The 16,561-nt window shown below is 42.0% G+C and overlaps 1 long non-coding RNA gene across 1 annotated transcript; it reads right to left on the bottom strand.

The window, feature by feature from the left end:
• Positions 1-2,504: 2,504 nt before the first annotated feature.
• On the bottom strand, positions 2,505-13,994 carry LOC119088507. Its single transcript, XR_005092155.1, has 2 exons — positions 13,774-13,994; positions 2,505-2,628 (listed from the first exon to the last, which is right to left on the bottom strand). It is a non-coding gene; the product is annotated as an uncharacterized LOC119088507 (long non-coding RNA).
• Positions 13,995-16,561: the final 2,567 nt, after the last annotated feature.

Below are 16,561 nucleotides of genomic sequence, written 5' to 3'. Positions count from 1 at the left end.
AGTCTTGGTGTTTAAGACCTTTGGAGCTTAAAGTCTTGGCGCCAATGGCATCGGTCTCTGGAGCAGGGATTAGAGAGATGGTCTGGCCATTAAGAGTTGCAGAGGACCTGATGCTCTCTTCTGTCCTGTGTGGTCACTCACTGCACACATATGGTGCAGAGACGTGCGTGAGGACAAAACCCATGTACATAGTAAAAATCTTAAAAAATGAATCTCTGGAGTGGAACCCAGGTGTGTGTGTGTGTGTGTGTGTGTGTGTGTGTGTGTGTGTGTGTGTAAGGAGTTAAGTAACATGGTCAAAATAAGAATGAGTAAACAGTACAGCCGACTCTCACTAATGACTTCCACTGTCATGCCCATGGGATTCCCACACCAGTTTCCTTATAGATAATGGAGACCAGAGCTGTCTTGATTATCTCGTTGTGGGTGCCTCTCCCTTGTTCAGGGTCTTCTTTGTGAACCCAGAGCCATGCAATACATGTTTAGTATTCCTTGGAAGAAACATATTAGGACACTGGGAAGCAGAAACATTAAAAAGTATTTCTTTCTGCTTCAAAAAATTTGATGAGGAGAGGACATTTCCAGAAACCTCAGCATGGAGTGTGAAGTGAAAGTGATAGAGATGGCCGAGGGCTCCAGGCCTGACCACTTGAGTTCGATCTCCAACACCTACCCACATACATGTTAGGAGAGAACTTGCTCCTCAAGCGACATGTCCTCTGACCCTACCTATGCACCATGAAATGCAGGTATATCTACACATGAATCAAATAAAATGTAATACCTTTCTAAGAAGTTACAAAGAACGATGTTATAGGAAGAGTTGTTGGGGTAACATGTCTTTTAGCCAGGAGTCAGTTCTTCATCCCTTGAGTATAGAAAATCTTGGTGGAAAGGGGAGTGCTAAAGGTGGGATTTGGGTCTGAGCATGATTTCCACAGAGAAAGGGGACAAGAAAGGCTCTCCCAAGTAGAAAGGGCTGTGACCATTAAGAGCACAGAGTGGAGAAAGCCCGAGTCCTGCTTCAGGAATCTGGTTTTGAAGTGAACAAAGCTTGGAAGGGATGTCATTGGGCAGAACATCCAGAAAGGAGAAGTGGGTACTGAACTTGTTCACTGACGTGTTTGAGGCAGCACCTGTGGGTGGTATTATGTGAGGAGAGCCAGCATGCTGCTCCTCAGCTGTGTCCCGTTTTGCAGCCTGAGCAGAAACTCATCCTGTAAATCTCTCCTCATGTGTGAAGAGAGGGAAGTGCTGGGAGCCGGAAGTTCTGCAGCCAGGTCCCTCCATCCCTGGAGAAGCAACCACAAGGGCCTCTCCTGTGACGCTCCTGGATTGGGTGGTGCTGCATTGCTGTGCTGACAAGCTTTGATGCTTTGTCTACACAACGATGTTTCCTCTTGTACCATAGGACATGTCGACCTTACTCTTGATCTCTATTGGTCACATGACCCACTCCCGGGCTTCTTACTTAATAAACAAATTATTTCCAGTCCTCTGAGCTGGGCTATAAACTCTTTGAGGACACAAATCAATTCTTACACCTTTTTTATTTTTTGGTTTATTTTCTGTGAAGTGTCAGACACACAGTAGGCTTGCAAAGGAAAAAAAAAAAAAAACTACTGATTATACCAGCCTGCTTCCTTCCCCCACAGAATGCCCAAATGGCAAATATTTGTACAGCAAATTGTTTAATCCTTTCAAGATCCTAAGAAGTCAATATTTAGATGTTTTCTTTAAACTAGTGTAATTGGTTACATGAGTGTTTTAGCTGCTAACAAGGTATGGAAATCTTCAAAAGAGTGGCTGCTTACTCCCACCTCTTGGCCAATATTTTACCAGGCCTTGAGTCATAGCCTAGAAATCGATTTTGCCCTTTACTCCAGAGTCATTATAGGGCCAGGAAGAAAAAAAAGGGGGGGGGAATTCTTGTTGTTTAATCAGCAGGGGTGCTGGGGAAGCAAGAAGAGTTGATATTGTGTGATAAGGGTCTGAATGCAGACCACCAAGCAGGAGCTTGGAGAATATGATCACATTCACTTCTAGGCAGGGGTAGAGTATGCAGCAGTGTCCATGCTAAGCTTGGCTCAGTGAATGAAATCCAAGGGAAGAATGCTCTCATGCATTCTTTGTGGGTCACAGAATCACCAAGTTTGTATAATACTCGGTTTCTCAGTCTTCCATCTCTCTCTTCCCCCAGTAAGGGCAATCTCAAGATGAGGCAAGAACTGAATCAAAGTGCAATATGAAGTCATTACATTATCATTTTGGTGCCATCTTCCTTACTTGAAAAAAAAAAAAAAGACTAGGTTCGAAAAAGTATTCAGAGAAAGTACAGAAAAAGAAAGTGACCCTGCAGTCAGAAAATGCAGACTTCAACAGGGATATGACTGTCCCCATTGTCATATCCTATCCAAGCAACATTAAGACTGGCACACCCTCCCCCTGGCAGAAAAGACAGCCCAACAGCTGTAAGGTATGCTGTGAAAATGAATGGCTTTTTAAAAAAATGTTTGCTTTCAGTTAAAAACTAAATTGGTCCAGATGTGGTGGTACATGACTATAATTGCAGCACTCTGAAGACCTAGGCAGGAGATTCCATGTCAGCCAGGGCTACCGAACAGGTCCCTGTATGAAAAACAAAAATGAAATGAAGCGAGTAAATAAAACTTAAATTGTACACACTTATAGGGCAAAACGTGTTGTTCGAGTATATGCATACAGTGTACAGTAATAAAATCAGAGTAATTAACAGATCCTCCACCCTGAACATTTATCATTTCTTTAGCATAAAAACATCTGGAAACTCTTCAGAGACCCAGTAACAAGAAAATGACCTTATCTAAAAGAATGGGCAAAAGACTTTTCCTAAAAGAAGACACATACATGACCAACATATATGTGAAAAAAAATTTACTTAGAATCTTTAACCATCAGAGACATGCGAATTAATTCCTGGCCTCCTAGCAGCCAGTTGTAACCCTGAGTCTTTTGTCAGGTCAAGTTATAGATGCTGGTTGCACCTTTGGATGGTCCTTCAAGGGTCCAGGAGCCAATACTGGCCTTGCCCTGGGTGTGTCCTTGCCAATATTAAGTTCACTTGGAAACTGTGTCTATCTCCCCTGAAGACTGCCTCTGACCAGGAGTCCCCAGTACATCAAGGCTCTGATACAAAGTTCCTTCTCTGATGTCTAGAGGTATTCTCGTGGCTAAGTTTCAGTGACACTTTGCCTGAGATTCCCAAGAGAGTAAGTAGAGAGTTTCTGCCATCACCCACTTGTTTTCAGGGTCCTCCAGTTTATGCCTCAGATGTTTTTGCAGACCATGACTATGTATCATCCCTCATCTTGGAACTGTTCCTTGCCTTGGTAAGTTTCGTATGCAAAAGAGACAGAGGCATGAGCCAACGATCTTATTTCAAAGTCTTAGCAGGACTATTGGTCAGAATGAGCTAATTAAGGAGTTATGAGAACAGAGTATTCCTAAAGCACAAGACTGCTTACAAAAGGATCTGAAGGTGGATTTCGATGTCAGGACACTGGTCTGTATTTTAACAAGCGGTGTTTTTGCTGAGGCACACCCTAAGACAGTGGTTCTCTATACATGGGTTGTGATCCCCTTGTGGGGATCGAATGACCCTTTCACAGGAGTCACCCAAGACCATCAGAAAACACAGATGTTTACATCACAATTCATAACCATAGCAAAATTACAGTTATGAAGTAGCAACAAAAATAATTTTATAGCTGGGGGTCACCTCAACATGGGGAACTGTATTAAAGGGTCGCAGCATTAGGAAGGTTGAGAACCACCCATCAAAAATGATAGCATTGCTGTGGCAGTTTACTTCCTCACAGTGTTGGTGCTTTGGAGAAACAATGGAGCTGCCAGCCAGAGAAAACAGGAAAGAATGAAAGCATTCTTCTTCCATGTTCTTTGTATAGGCTGTCATCAGAGGGGCACTACACTACTAAAGAGCCTAATGAGTTTTCTAATTCATTCAAGCAGAAGTCTGGGGAATATACGTGGGAATGGAATTTAAGGGTGTGGGATCATGGTGCAAAGAACATAAAACGGAGTCAGGCTGAGTTTATTGATAAGGTGCATACTGAATGGAGAGTTTATGCTTAATATGGAGGATCACAGTTTTTAAAAAAATGTGTCAAAAGTTTGTTTGAATGGTTGGATGAAGCGTTTGTCAAAAGATGGCCTACTAAAAAGGAATGGAAGTGTTTGCTATCCCTTAGTTTAATGTTGATGAAGGGATTTTTTAAGACTCAGGAGGAAATTAATACTAGAATGGGTATGCTGCATTAACCCTAATCCACAATGGGAAGACCCAGAAGACATGTCCCTCACTAACCCTAGAAGACACAAATTGGTGAGAGGGCCATCACCACATTTGATTAGCTTTGTTGTCGCCTTTTTCCTTGGGCCAGACCTTAGGGTTGGAGATGCTGCTGCTCAGTTGGCTGAGTTAAATGCAATGTGTTTAACTGTGCCCTGAAGTAGCAGGGGCCAGGTGGCAGTACTGAATCGCCAAAGGCAAAGTGCTGGTAGTTATTGTAATGGGCAGCATAGACAAAGCAATGTCAACAATGGCCTGACCCATGATAGGGCAGCACAGGCAAAATGAATTTTATGGTGGCATGACTAGTATGGACCCTTAGTACCGGCTAATCTGGAATCAACTAAAACCCAAGTGACCGGGTACACCGGTGAGGAATTTTTTTCTTAATTAAATCATTTGAAATGGAAAGGCCCATTTTTAATCCAGATCTTTTGAGGTGGGAAGTTCCACCTTTAATCTGGGCCACACCATCTGCTGACAGGCTGTATGAAGGACATGGAAGAAGGAAGCGTTGACTCTTTGCTGGCTTGCTCTTGCTGGCAAGTCCATTCTTTCACTGGAGCATCTTTCTTCAGGAAGACCAGCTGAGACATCTAGTCTCATGAATGGAACAACTACTGGATTCGTGGACCTTCCCTTGGTGGGAAGCTATTGTGGTAGTAGTTGGACTATTGGACACAGCCTGTAAGAAGCCACTTTAATAAATCCCATATATATGTAAATATATATATTCCTAAGTTCTGTTTCTCTAGAAAGCCTTGACTAATACACATAGTATTTATTTTATAAATATTGTGCCTCTTTATTTATTTATCAACCTTAGGTAGAATCTATTATTTACTTTTCTCAAAGATAAGAAATTTGGCTTATTTATAGGACCATGTTCTCTCTTGTAACTTTTTGTTGGCTGTATATGCATAATGTAGATTTTACCACATATTTATATTATTAAATAACAGCATTTAAATTTAGAAAAAAATATTCATTAACTCCACTCATGGAAGATTAAGATTTTTAACTCTTAGAATTTCTTCTTCCAAATATTGCATTTTTTCCTAACTTATAACCATTTAAGCATTACTTTTAAGTTGTTAAGGTTTTGTTTTATTTTTGCCTTCTGTGTTCTAGCTAGTATTAACTGTTACATGCTATATTTACAGTCAATTCCAAAATATTAACAATTTTACTTTTGTAAGTAGTATCCATAACTAGTAATTAGCCTAATTAGTGATTAGCCTCATAGGGGAGGAAATCAGCCTTGTAATTAAACCCCCATAATTAGTAACAGAATATTTCCAACAGCAACATCAAATGAGGCACCTTGTCTTAAGTAGTATTCTTTGAAGTTGTCCTACAGCATCTAAATATGTTCATATTTGGACAAACAGCTTTTTATGCAGCTTTTTATTTTTCCTAACATTTTAAGTTGCCTGCCACCCCCATTATAATAGAAGTTATTTCACTTAAAAGCCATGTGTCAGCTACAGTGAGTGCTGGCTTCTAATGGGTCACAGCTCTCCCCTTAAAAATTTGTCCTTGGCCGACTTACAGTCACTTCACCAAAGAAGTGGCAGCTCTCACATGAGTTTCCTTCAGGTTGACTGTCCAGCTCCGTAGGCCAGCTGGCTCCAAGGGGGACCCGTTCTTCAGGACGCTGAGCACCGTCCTCACCTGGTTGGCTTCCTGCACTGCTTGTGTTTTCTTTGCACACATCCTTGTCTCAGAAAAGCGCTTTACCCATAAGTGACTTGTGAACAGTCTTCTCGGGCTTTCCTGGGGGCCTGGTTGATAGTAAGGCATGTATCTTCTTGAAATCACCAGTGAGTACACACACACACACACACACACACACACACACACACACACACACACACACACACACGCTTTTGCAATTCACTCATCTTAGAATTCTCTAACTTCCTGATCAAGTTAGTATCAGTTGTTGTCTGATTACACTGTGCCTCTAAAATTCCAAGATTTTTTAAATTACCTGACTCCTGAGTTGGGTCCCTAACTTTTGTATCATACACCTTCTCCTCACCGAGGTTCCTTTTGGCTTAATGGTCCTCACGCTTTATATACCTTTCTGCTTCCTGCCATTACTTCCTGGGATTAAAGGTGTGTGTGACCATGCCTGGCTGTTCCAGTGTGGCTTTGAACTCATGGACACCCGATGGATCCCTGCCTCCAGAATGCTAGGGTTAAAGGTGTGTGTGCCATCATTTTCTGTTCTCTATGTCTATGTCTAGCAGCTGTTCTGTTCTCTGACCCCCAGATAAGTTTATTGGGGTGCACAATATATCGACCACACAGGGAGTTTGGGAAAGTTCTCTAATTTTTTTTATTATGACCTGTGAGCATCACATTTGTTAGAGCCTAAGTAGTTTAAGTAGTTTTTCCACAAGAAAGTGGATTGGAGCTTTTGTTTTAAATCATGACAAATCTGAAAATCTGCTTACATGAGCTTTATGATCCGAACACTTGGCCAAACATACAATTGTAACTCTGAAGCTGCTTCCTTGCATCTCTTTAATGGGAATCCTGCTTTGCAGTTTAGTTACAACGCTGACATTTAAAAATGCAAAGTCAATCTGATTCTTTTGGAATTCTGGTGTTTTTTTTCCCATAAAACGTTCAGTGGACAATCAAAATGAACCACCACCATCTGCTCTACTATGTTGAGATATAGTCCTCATATTTTTTATTTCTTTCAGGTTTTTATCATGAATGGATATTGAACTTTGTGACAATTTTTGTGTCCTTGTCCATCAGGAAATTTTTTGTTCTCTTACCCCATACCTGGTTTTTATACCAAGGTAATTCTGGTGTCAAAGTTTGGTAGTATTTTTTCCCCTTTGTATCTTGTGGGGTAGTTTTTAGAAAAATGGCGTATATAACAATTCCAACCTCTGTTTCTGCTGCGGTCCCCTGTGTGAGCCCTTCCATGTTTTTCTTTTCTCAGTGTTCAGCCACTTCAAAGTCTCCAGTGCTCAGTACTGTAATGGATGTGCCCCTTCTTCTCATCTTTATAGTCCATTCATGGGATGGTTCAAGGGAGTGAGGGAAACACATTTGTTAGTCTGCTGCCTGAACCAAATCTGTTTGTTTGTTTGTTTGTTTGTGACAGGCTCTTGCTATGTGGCTCTGGCTGGGATGGTACTTGTTATATACGTAGAGTAGCCTCAGATTTGTGACAATTCTCCAGCTTCTAAGGACTGGGATTGTAGTTGAGTACTGCCACACACATCTCTGAGCCGAATTTTTGTCACTGACACACTTTATACTCCCTGAAACTTGGGCTCGGGGAGATTGGATGCTTTGTCAAAGGCTATGAAGTGATCAAGCTGAACACTAGAATTCTGGCTTTCTTTCACCGTGTCAAATGTCCTTTCCATTTCTTACACTTCTTCACCTCCTGTCCCCTCAGCCCTTGTTAATGGAACTCAATACATTAGAACAGGGCTGCTTGAGTGCCAGGCGTCTTGGCCTGGTGCATCTTTGCTCATTAGAGCCGCATGTAATGGAGGACGCTAGTTTGCATCTGCACTGGATCTTCCTTCCTTAGTAGCATACCCACTCTCATCTCTGATTTTTTTTTTTTTATTATGACCTGTGAGCATCACATTTGTTAGAGCCTAATGTGGTTCAACTTCCCCAAACCTAGAGGTGTGTGGAATGAAGGAAAGACACACAAACTAGCGTTGTCTACTGTGGAGCCAAAACACATAGCTACCTGCCTCCCTTGACCTCATTTACACCTATCTATATTTTCCTCTTTGCCACTTTTTGTATCCATTAATAATTTTGAAAAAAAGAAGATGCTAAGTTATAGATTCATTGCTGATGTTAGCACATGCAGAACTCATTAAATAATGTAGTCTATATTTTTCTCACCTTTATTTTTATAAAAACCAGAGTCACCATTCAGAAGGAAGTAATATACACTAGAAATTCATATCCATCCTTTCTCACCTCCCTCCTTCCCTTCCAATGAAACAGTCTCATCATATATCCTAGGCTAGACTCAAACTTATAGTCCTCCTGCCTCAACCTCTCCAGTGCTGGGTTCATAGGTGGATATCATCATGCTTGGCTGAGATTCTCATGGCCCACCCTCCCAACCAGGGACTGAACCCAGGGCCAGCTGTGTGTGTGCTAGGCAAACATTCTACCCCTGAGCTACATGCCTTCCCATTTAAAAACAAATTATTTTGAGGCAGGGTCTTGCTAAGTTGCCAGATCACCTTGAACTTGACATCCTCTTGCCTCAGCCTCCCAAGTAGTTGAGTGTGTGCTGCCACATGCACTGTGATAGTCTCTTTTAATTAGAAAAAGTTAATAGAAAGTAACAGTTCATCCTTTCAACAAACAGAAATCTTGAGCATTTCTCGTGTGTCTAGACAGTGTTGTAAAGTTGGGATAAAGGCTTAGCTAAGGGAGTAAGCAAATTCTCCATGACCATTTCCTCGTGAAGCATTTAATCTAGTGGAGGAGAAATACATAAATCATATTACAGAAATTTATGATAAATCACTGAGCACAAACCACCACTGACAGCCGAGGACGGTATCAGGGAAAGTCTTTCAGAGAGGGGAGGGGTAAGGAGAGGTGCTCGGGAGCCCAGGGCATGGAGTAGCATGGGAGCACACACTAGGCAGAGGGAACTAAAAGTGTGAGGCCTCACACTGGGGCAGGCACGGAGGAAAGTTGGAGAGGCCGAAGATGGCTAGAGAGGCAGGCAGGTTAGGAGCACCCAAAGCTTGTGAGTGTGGGAACAGAGGGAAGACATCTTCCTCCGGGAATGGCCTGACTGGATGTGTTCTGTGAAGTAACTCTGCACGTCTTGTGAGGCACAATTTGGAGGGAGGCCAAAGAGGACCCAGGAGGTTAGGTATCAGGGCCATGCTGGTGGTGGCCAGGGGAAGTGGGGTGTTGACTTAGTCAAAGCGTTATCATGGAGATAAAGGAAAGTGGAGAGATTCAAGAAGTATGCCAGGAACAGAATATCCAGGATAGGTGGTGAATTTAAAGTGGAGAATGAGAAAGAGGGCATCAAAGACAACTGGTGTTTCCAAGATGGTTGTATGCTGAAGGGAAGACCATGTTCCGTAAATGTAGTACTTGAGGTAGGTTTGAAGATGGCGTCTGGCTCAGTAGTTAAGGATGCAGGCGGTGACAAGAAATGGCCTTGAGTAGTCAGAAGATAGTTGTTTGAACTAAAAAAAAAAAAAAACTAAACAACGAGCAAGTCATCCTGTGAGAAAAAGTCACTGGTGGTGTCCCCAAGTTTTTATTTTATAACTTTGGACAGCCCATTGATTCCCATTGTGTTCCAAAGATAATAAAATAATGCATCTGAAAAGATGAATTCATTTTTTGTATCTACTCTGATCATTGTTTGTTACTCAACATAGTTACTTTAAAAGCGGTCTGTCTATGTATTCAGCAACGGAAGCCTCCCTTCCCCTTCACTGCAGCACAAATGACCCGTTGGCTTCCCGGTCTTGGGAAAGTGGAGTCTTGACCAGGTATGACAGATTACAGACGATTGTAAAAGAAGGAGATATTTGAAGTGCGGCCTGAAGATGACAGGAATCAGAAGGGAATGTCTGGGAGAATGTTTCTGGATTTCCCTCACCTCAGAGATTTCTTGCCAAGGAAGGGGAGTAGGTGACTAGCAGCTGTCAGACGGCAATTTGTTGGCTGTACAAGTTGCAAAGCGTATCTCGTCATATGCCTAAGACAGATTCAGTTCCTCTGTTCGTACTAGAAGTCTGCAGTGGGAGTTAAGAGAGCATGATCCCACAGCCATGCTTTCTGACGCTCATCAGAGCCCGCAGCTACTGCAGCTAGCTCCAGTGGGGGAAGGCGTGGCCATGGGGGTCAGGAAAACGAGGTCTAAATCCCTGCACTAACGTGCGAGGATGACTCTGGGTGAGCAGTTTAATGTTTTTGTATCTTGTGTTTGTCATGCAAAAAAGCAAGAGTAATTGGAACTATTTTTAGCTATATATGGATGACTCATGAATCTATATTTCTTTCCGGATTTCTCTCCTCGGCTTCTTACTTTTATGTTCCATTACTTCCTGGACACACTCCATGGAAGTGTTTCCGAGGCAACTCAAAGCCATTTTTTCCAAGTCCAAACTCATTTTTTTTTTATCTCCAGTTCACACATAGCAAAACAACCTTCCCATTAGGTACCTATATGGGTGAACACACCCCTTGTCCAGTGATGCATCAGAAGTTTGGACAGCATCCCTGAAATCACCTTCAGTCCACTTACCTTATCCTGTTTTCGGGACCTTGCTATGTCCTACCGATGCTATCTCCCATCTCCTTTTTTATCACACTAGCAGAAGCCACTGCTATCTTCCTGTCTAGACCGCTATGACCTGTCCCTTGTGCTCACGTATATTAGACTTCAGATTCATCCAGCTGATTTTCAAATGCTCCTCAGATGTGCCTTTCACGAGGCTTCTAACAATACATCATCACTGCTCTCAACCTTGGTCAGAGAAGCTTCTTTTTGTAGTGGGTAGTGGTTAGTGCAGACTCATAACTAACTCTTCAAAGTGCTCAGAGTAACTGACTGAGTGCTTAGCCACACATGGAACATCTATATCGAACCCTTCCTCCAAGGCTCAGGGAGCACTATGAAAGAGGGGAGGACAAAGAGTGCAAGATGGGAATGGGGGCTGGGCAACGCTGGCCTCTGGACGTGACATGGCCATTGTACTCATGACCTCAGAGCATCTTGGTTACTTGAACAAGACCTACACAACTCAAGCCAGTTCAAACTTCTAGCCTGAAGTGGGGAGAGGGAGGCTCCCAACGACCCGCTTCCGGCTGAGGAGCTAATGGCAGTTCATGGCTGCTGGGGGTAAGACAGTCTTTTTTTTTTTTTTAAAGTAAGTGGCCACTGGTAGGTCTCCCTGTGCTCCAGGTAGACAGTACTAACGAACCCAGTGCATTATTTTTAAAAAAGAAACAAAACATAATTGAACAGTATTGGGAGGGGCCAGAGGAACTGAAGGACAGGGATATGATCAGTTACAGGGAGCCCACCAGAGATGACCATTACAGCCAATTGCAAGTCTTTATTCCAGCCAGATAGGATTACACCCAGGAATTCAGGACCCAAGTGTAGCACCAAGCACTTAGAGTAAGGGTTTTTAAAGGCAAAAATTACATCTTGGTATCACTGGGCAGCTGCAGGGGAAGGTTTTGCAGAGGCAAGCAGTTTAACAGAAGCTAAAATAAGTGAGCGGGAGCATCTTTATGGTGGGTTCCCAGAAGAGAGTTGGGTAATTTTCATGGGACTTCCCGGCAAGAAGATCAAATTCTAGTCAACCCTAAAATGGGCTCAGCAAGAGTACAAGATGGAGGAAACTCTGAACTGCCTTGCCCTGTCACCGATTGAGATATACTGTATATATGTATTAAATTTTCAAAGAATAATATAAATATTTGTATATATAAATGATGCTGTAATCTTAAAAAAATAAGATAAAAAGATATGGTTCTCCTTGTCTCTTATGTTCTGTCCTATCTTGTTTCTATTTTTTTCTTCACATCTTTTTCTTGGAGCACCTTCCCTCATGCCCGGCCTCCCCCAGGCCGGGTGAAGCATCTCTACCCAGCAGTTCCATAATGTTCAATACTCCTCCATGTGTGACAGTTGCGAAGTTCATTTTAAATCCTTACATGTTTTCCTCTTATACTTAGAATATGTACCCTTTTTGAAAAAAAGCACTATTTAAAAAAAGAAACATGCACGCACACGCATGCGCGTGCGCGCGCGCACACACACACACACACACACACACACACACACACACACACACCATCATGGAAAGAAAGAAGGAATATAGGAAGATAGGGAAGGGAGGGGGATTGGTTGAACATAAGTCATTCATAAAAGCAAGAGGTTTCAGAAGGAAGACCCCATAAAGTCTTGCCTGCAGGAATGAGGAATGTGTATAGAGCATTTCCTGAGTTCAGGGTGGAGAGGCCCTTATTTACCCTTTATGAATCTGACACCCTGTTGTTTGTAAGAAAGCTCTTTTACCTTTTATGGTTTACTGTTGCAAAGCCTTTCTTTGAAACTTGTGTGTGTGTGGTATGATAGGACAAAACCACCTCTAAGTTCTCTTCCAACTCTAACCTCGTTTGCTCTTACTTTGTAATTCATTCTTTCCCCCTTAAGGCATTGAGGTTTCTTTTTTCTCCCCACTTTCTAAGTGTAGCAGGCAAAATTAGGGGTTCCAAAGTTTTGGGCAAAGTGGGTAAGAGTGTGTATGTTACCTGTCCTATATTTTGTACCACATTAGACCGACTTCTGTTTTCAAGACTGTTTGAATTTCCAAACCTTCCATTTTATTTTTATAGTGTCCTAGATGTAGCTGGTTTTTTTCCTTTGGAGGCACAGGTCTCAGCTGCACCATCTATTGTTAATTCCACCTTTTTTTTCTTCCAAAAGTGTTGCCCTTAGTCAGAAACTTTAACCAAATACCCTTAATGAAGACGTGACTCAAAGGGAAACAAATTTATTTTGAATATCTTCCAAATCAAATTTCCAAGACTTTAGTAAATACTGGGGCTTTCATCAGAATGAGATTGCCTGGTCTCGATCTTCCCAGGCTGCCATGTTTGTACCTACCTGTGACTCCTCTCTTAGTTCCTGGCATGGCCAGCTCTTTCTTGTCTTTCAAAACTGAGCTCAAACATTATTAACCTTTCATAGAGGACTCTGATGACCATTATAGTTAATTAACCTCTTCTCCCTAGACACTACCAAGTCACTGTCTGATTGTTACATAGCACTTTCCCTCCCTGCAAATACAGTGTTCATTGATTGTAAACGTGCCCCCCCCCCCCTCTCTTTGCAGCTCTGGAAGGTGGGGCTGTATCCATGACAATTATACACTTGAAGTTTAGACCAGTATACGAACAAAGTAAACACTTGAGTCAATATCAGAGTGAATAAAGGAAACATGAGGGTGTGCAGTTTACTATGTCCATACGTATCCATATCCTCCACAGTCTCAATTGGCACTTCTGTGTGATCACTGTGAAAAATGAGTGCTTTAACACTGGACTTGACATTTTCTCCTGAAACTGGACTTCCATGTGTTCTAACTATGTTATCTCCATGAGAAGCTAATGCTGTCTATACAGATACACACCTGTTTGTCTATGCAGAGATCCCACTGCAGCAGATAGATCAACAATTTTTGAGTGAAAATCTTATGAGGAAGCCTCATACATGTGAGAAAAAGGGATAAGAATGGGCAGAAACAGGGGTATGGAATTTATAGTCTTTGCCTATTCTCTGTAATGCCTTCTTCCTTGGGGAAAAATCCTTAAATGTTTTCACTGTTACTGGATTAGTGACAATATGTAGTCTTTTTGAGACTTACCAAATACTTTATATCCTATCTCATGAATTGTCAGCATGCTGTCATTCTCTGTTCAAAAAATAAAGAGACTTAAGGGTCCAAGAACTTACAAAACCTCTTCTTAAAGTCTCTGTGGTGGTGCTTTTCAAAGGCAGTGACAGTGATTGTCACTTCATGGTGTCATCTTTGAATCACCCTTCTCACGCTGTATTGGAGCTTGCCATCCTGATCACCATATAGGGTCAAGGAGGTCTCAGAAGACTTCCGAGACGAGGTCATAAAGGCATGTGGCTTCTGCTTTGTTCCCTTGTATTATTTACTCAGGGCTAAGCCAGTCCCCACGTCACAGCAGAATACTCTAGCGGCCTATGGAGAAGTCCATGTGGAAAGGGACTGAGTTTCCCAGCAGTGACCTGTAGCAGCTTACAACATGAGTGAGAGACCATGACAGTATCCATCCAGGCCCGGTAGACTCCACTACTGGTTGACATTTGATTGTAGCCTCGGGAGAGATCATGTGCTAGGAGTACCTGCTCAGGTTACTCCCCAATTTCTGACCCATAGCAACCGTGAAAGATGAAAAAAGATGAATGCTGCTGCAAGCCAGAGGTTTTAGGTGATTTGTGACATTCAAATTAGAAGGAGATAACCATTGTAATTTTGCAGATAGTGAAATCACAGATTTGATCCCTGGTCGCTCTCCAGAGTGTGTACTCCTAACTATGGGTACACCATTTCCTTACATACTTATTGTAACAGTCTACAGTTATGCAAACACCTTTCCAGCTCTATGCCATGGGTGAGAAACTGAGATGAGAAGTGTAAAAATGTATTGGTAGACCTAGAATTTGAAGTCAGGTGACCTAATTCCAAACTTGTGCTGTTCATCACTGTAGTAATAACCAGAACATTCTTTCAAGAAAATTACTATGGAAAGGGAGTGTCAGAGATGAGATGGAAGAGGAAAAAAAAAGTGGTGTGGACCCCTTTTCTGGGAGGCTCATATGTTATTGAAAAGAACAATTATCTAAACTACCTTTACATATAACTAAATAGCATTGATACCACTATTGGCCACTAAGAATTTAGACAGGCGAGCCATTGTTCTGACCCAGTAAGGTATTGCTTACACTGTAAGAAGCTTTACATATCCCATCAATATTTCATCAAACATAACTGTAGTCATTGCCCAGCTTCGTCTTCCAAGTTGGGCCAAGCAGTCAAAGACTGCTTTCAGCATGAATTGTAATGTTTCATCTCTGTTCTCTTGCAGCACTTCAGAAAATATCTTTATATTTTATATCAAGACACACACCACTGCTTTTTGAGAGAGGATGGAGAATGGACCAAGACTTCTTTTGTGTATGTGAGTCTTTGAAGTAAGTTAACAAGTAAGTGCTAATTGAAATGAGAAATCCTGGCCCAAGAAGAGAGAACGGATTGTGCTCTGTCCTTGGTAGGCTCTTGAGTCATCTGTGTAGTGTAGTATCTGAAGAGTTCTGGTGAGTCACGCATTAACAGTGGGAGGAAATGCCTTTTCTAAAGCTGTCTGTAATGACTCATGCCTTTCAGTTGGCATCAGCAGATGCTGGTACCCTACTGACTGGGGATCTAAGAGAAAGTTTCTCAGACAGACAGTTCTGACACAGTTCCCCTCCAGCTCTGATACATTTGGCACAGTCCTTTTATTTGGCTTGCAAGCTGTTGGATTTAACATGGTGACTTATTTCTGGCTTGGTGTTAAAGGGATTGTTTAGTAACAGAATGGAGCATTTGGGGTTTTTTTGTGGCAGCCAGGAGGAATGCTCTTATTTTATAAGGAAACAGCTGAACAAATGTTCTCTACATTGATTCACTCCTCATGTGGGAAAAATTTCTTTTTATACATACATACTCTTTCTATTGGATACATGAGGCTGTTTTACCTTCAATATTTGGGCAGGATTTTTGGTGAGTGATCTGGGAACAATATATATATATATATATAAATAAATAACCAAGATAGCCTCCTCCCCACAAGGAAGCACAGAAATGCATGTTAGAAACCACCTGGGTTTTATTTCTAACCAGGCCCAGTTTGCATATGACCTTGAGCTGCACAGTTACTCTTTTTTAAACGTAGGCTTTCTCTCTGAAAAGGACAGAAAATTGCCTACCTATTTACCCAAGGCAAAAACAATTTCCTGAGAGGAAGATGACTCAGCGGTCTAGGGCAGCTGTGTAGCCTTGTCCTGGACATCTTAAGGCAACAGAGAGTCAGAGGAGAGCTGACTACACTCTGTAAATACAGCCTGACATTTGAGGATGGGAGGGAGATTGAGTCACTATGGAGCTGTGCTGTGCTGGGCTCCTTGCTGGGTCCTGAGAGGACATAGCAAACCAAATATACTCAAAGGTTTACTGCTTTGTCTGGTTTTTTTTTTTTTTTTATGTTTGGATTATCCAGAGAGAGATTCCATGAATGTATAATCTGGACCTGTGTATCTTTAAGAATAAGTCCATTTAGTATCACTGTTCAACAAAGAGGACCCCAGTGCCTGTAATTCCTGCCCTCAGAAAGAGGAGGCTGGAGGATGAGAAGTTTAAAGTTTATAAATCTGCAGCTACATGGTAACTTTGAGGGTAGCCAGAGAAACATGTATCTTGGTCTTGAAACTAAAACAATACATTTAGCCCTGAAAGTCTTATGGGAGAAGAGTTTGGTATTGTTTGAAAAATTGTTGAGACAGGCATTGAAAGAAGTGCTATTCTATAGCTTGACCAACTAGACCTAATGGTAGCATAGGTTCACACAGGGCCCCAAACTCAG

The sequence above is a fragment of the Peromyscus leucopus genome, chromosome 9, assembly GCF_004664715.2.
Source record: "Peromyscus leucopus breed LL Stock chromosome 9, UCI_PerLeu_2.1, whole genome shotgun sequence".
NCBI classification, from domain to species: Eukaryota; Metazoa; Chordata; class Mammalia; order Rodentia; family Cricetidae; genus Peromyscus; species Peromyscus leucopus.
The sequence above is the reverse complement of the archived record's forward strand: the minus strand, read 5'-3'. Positions and strand labels throughout refer to the sequence as shown.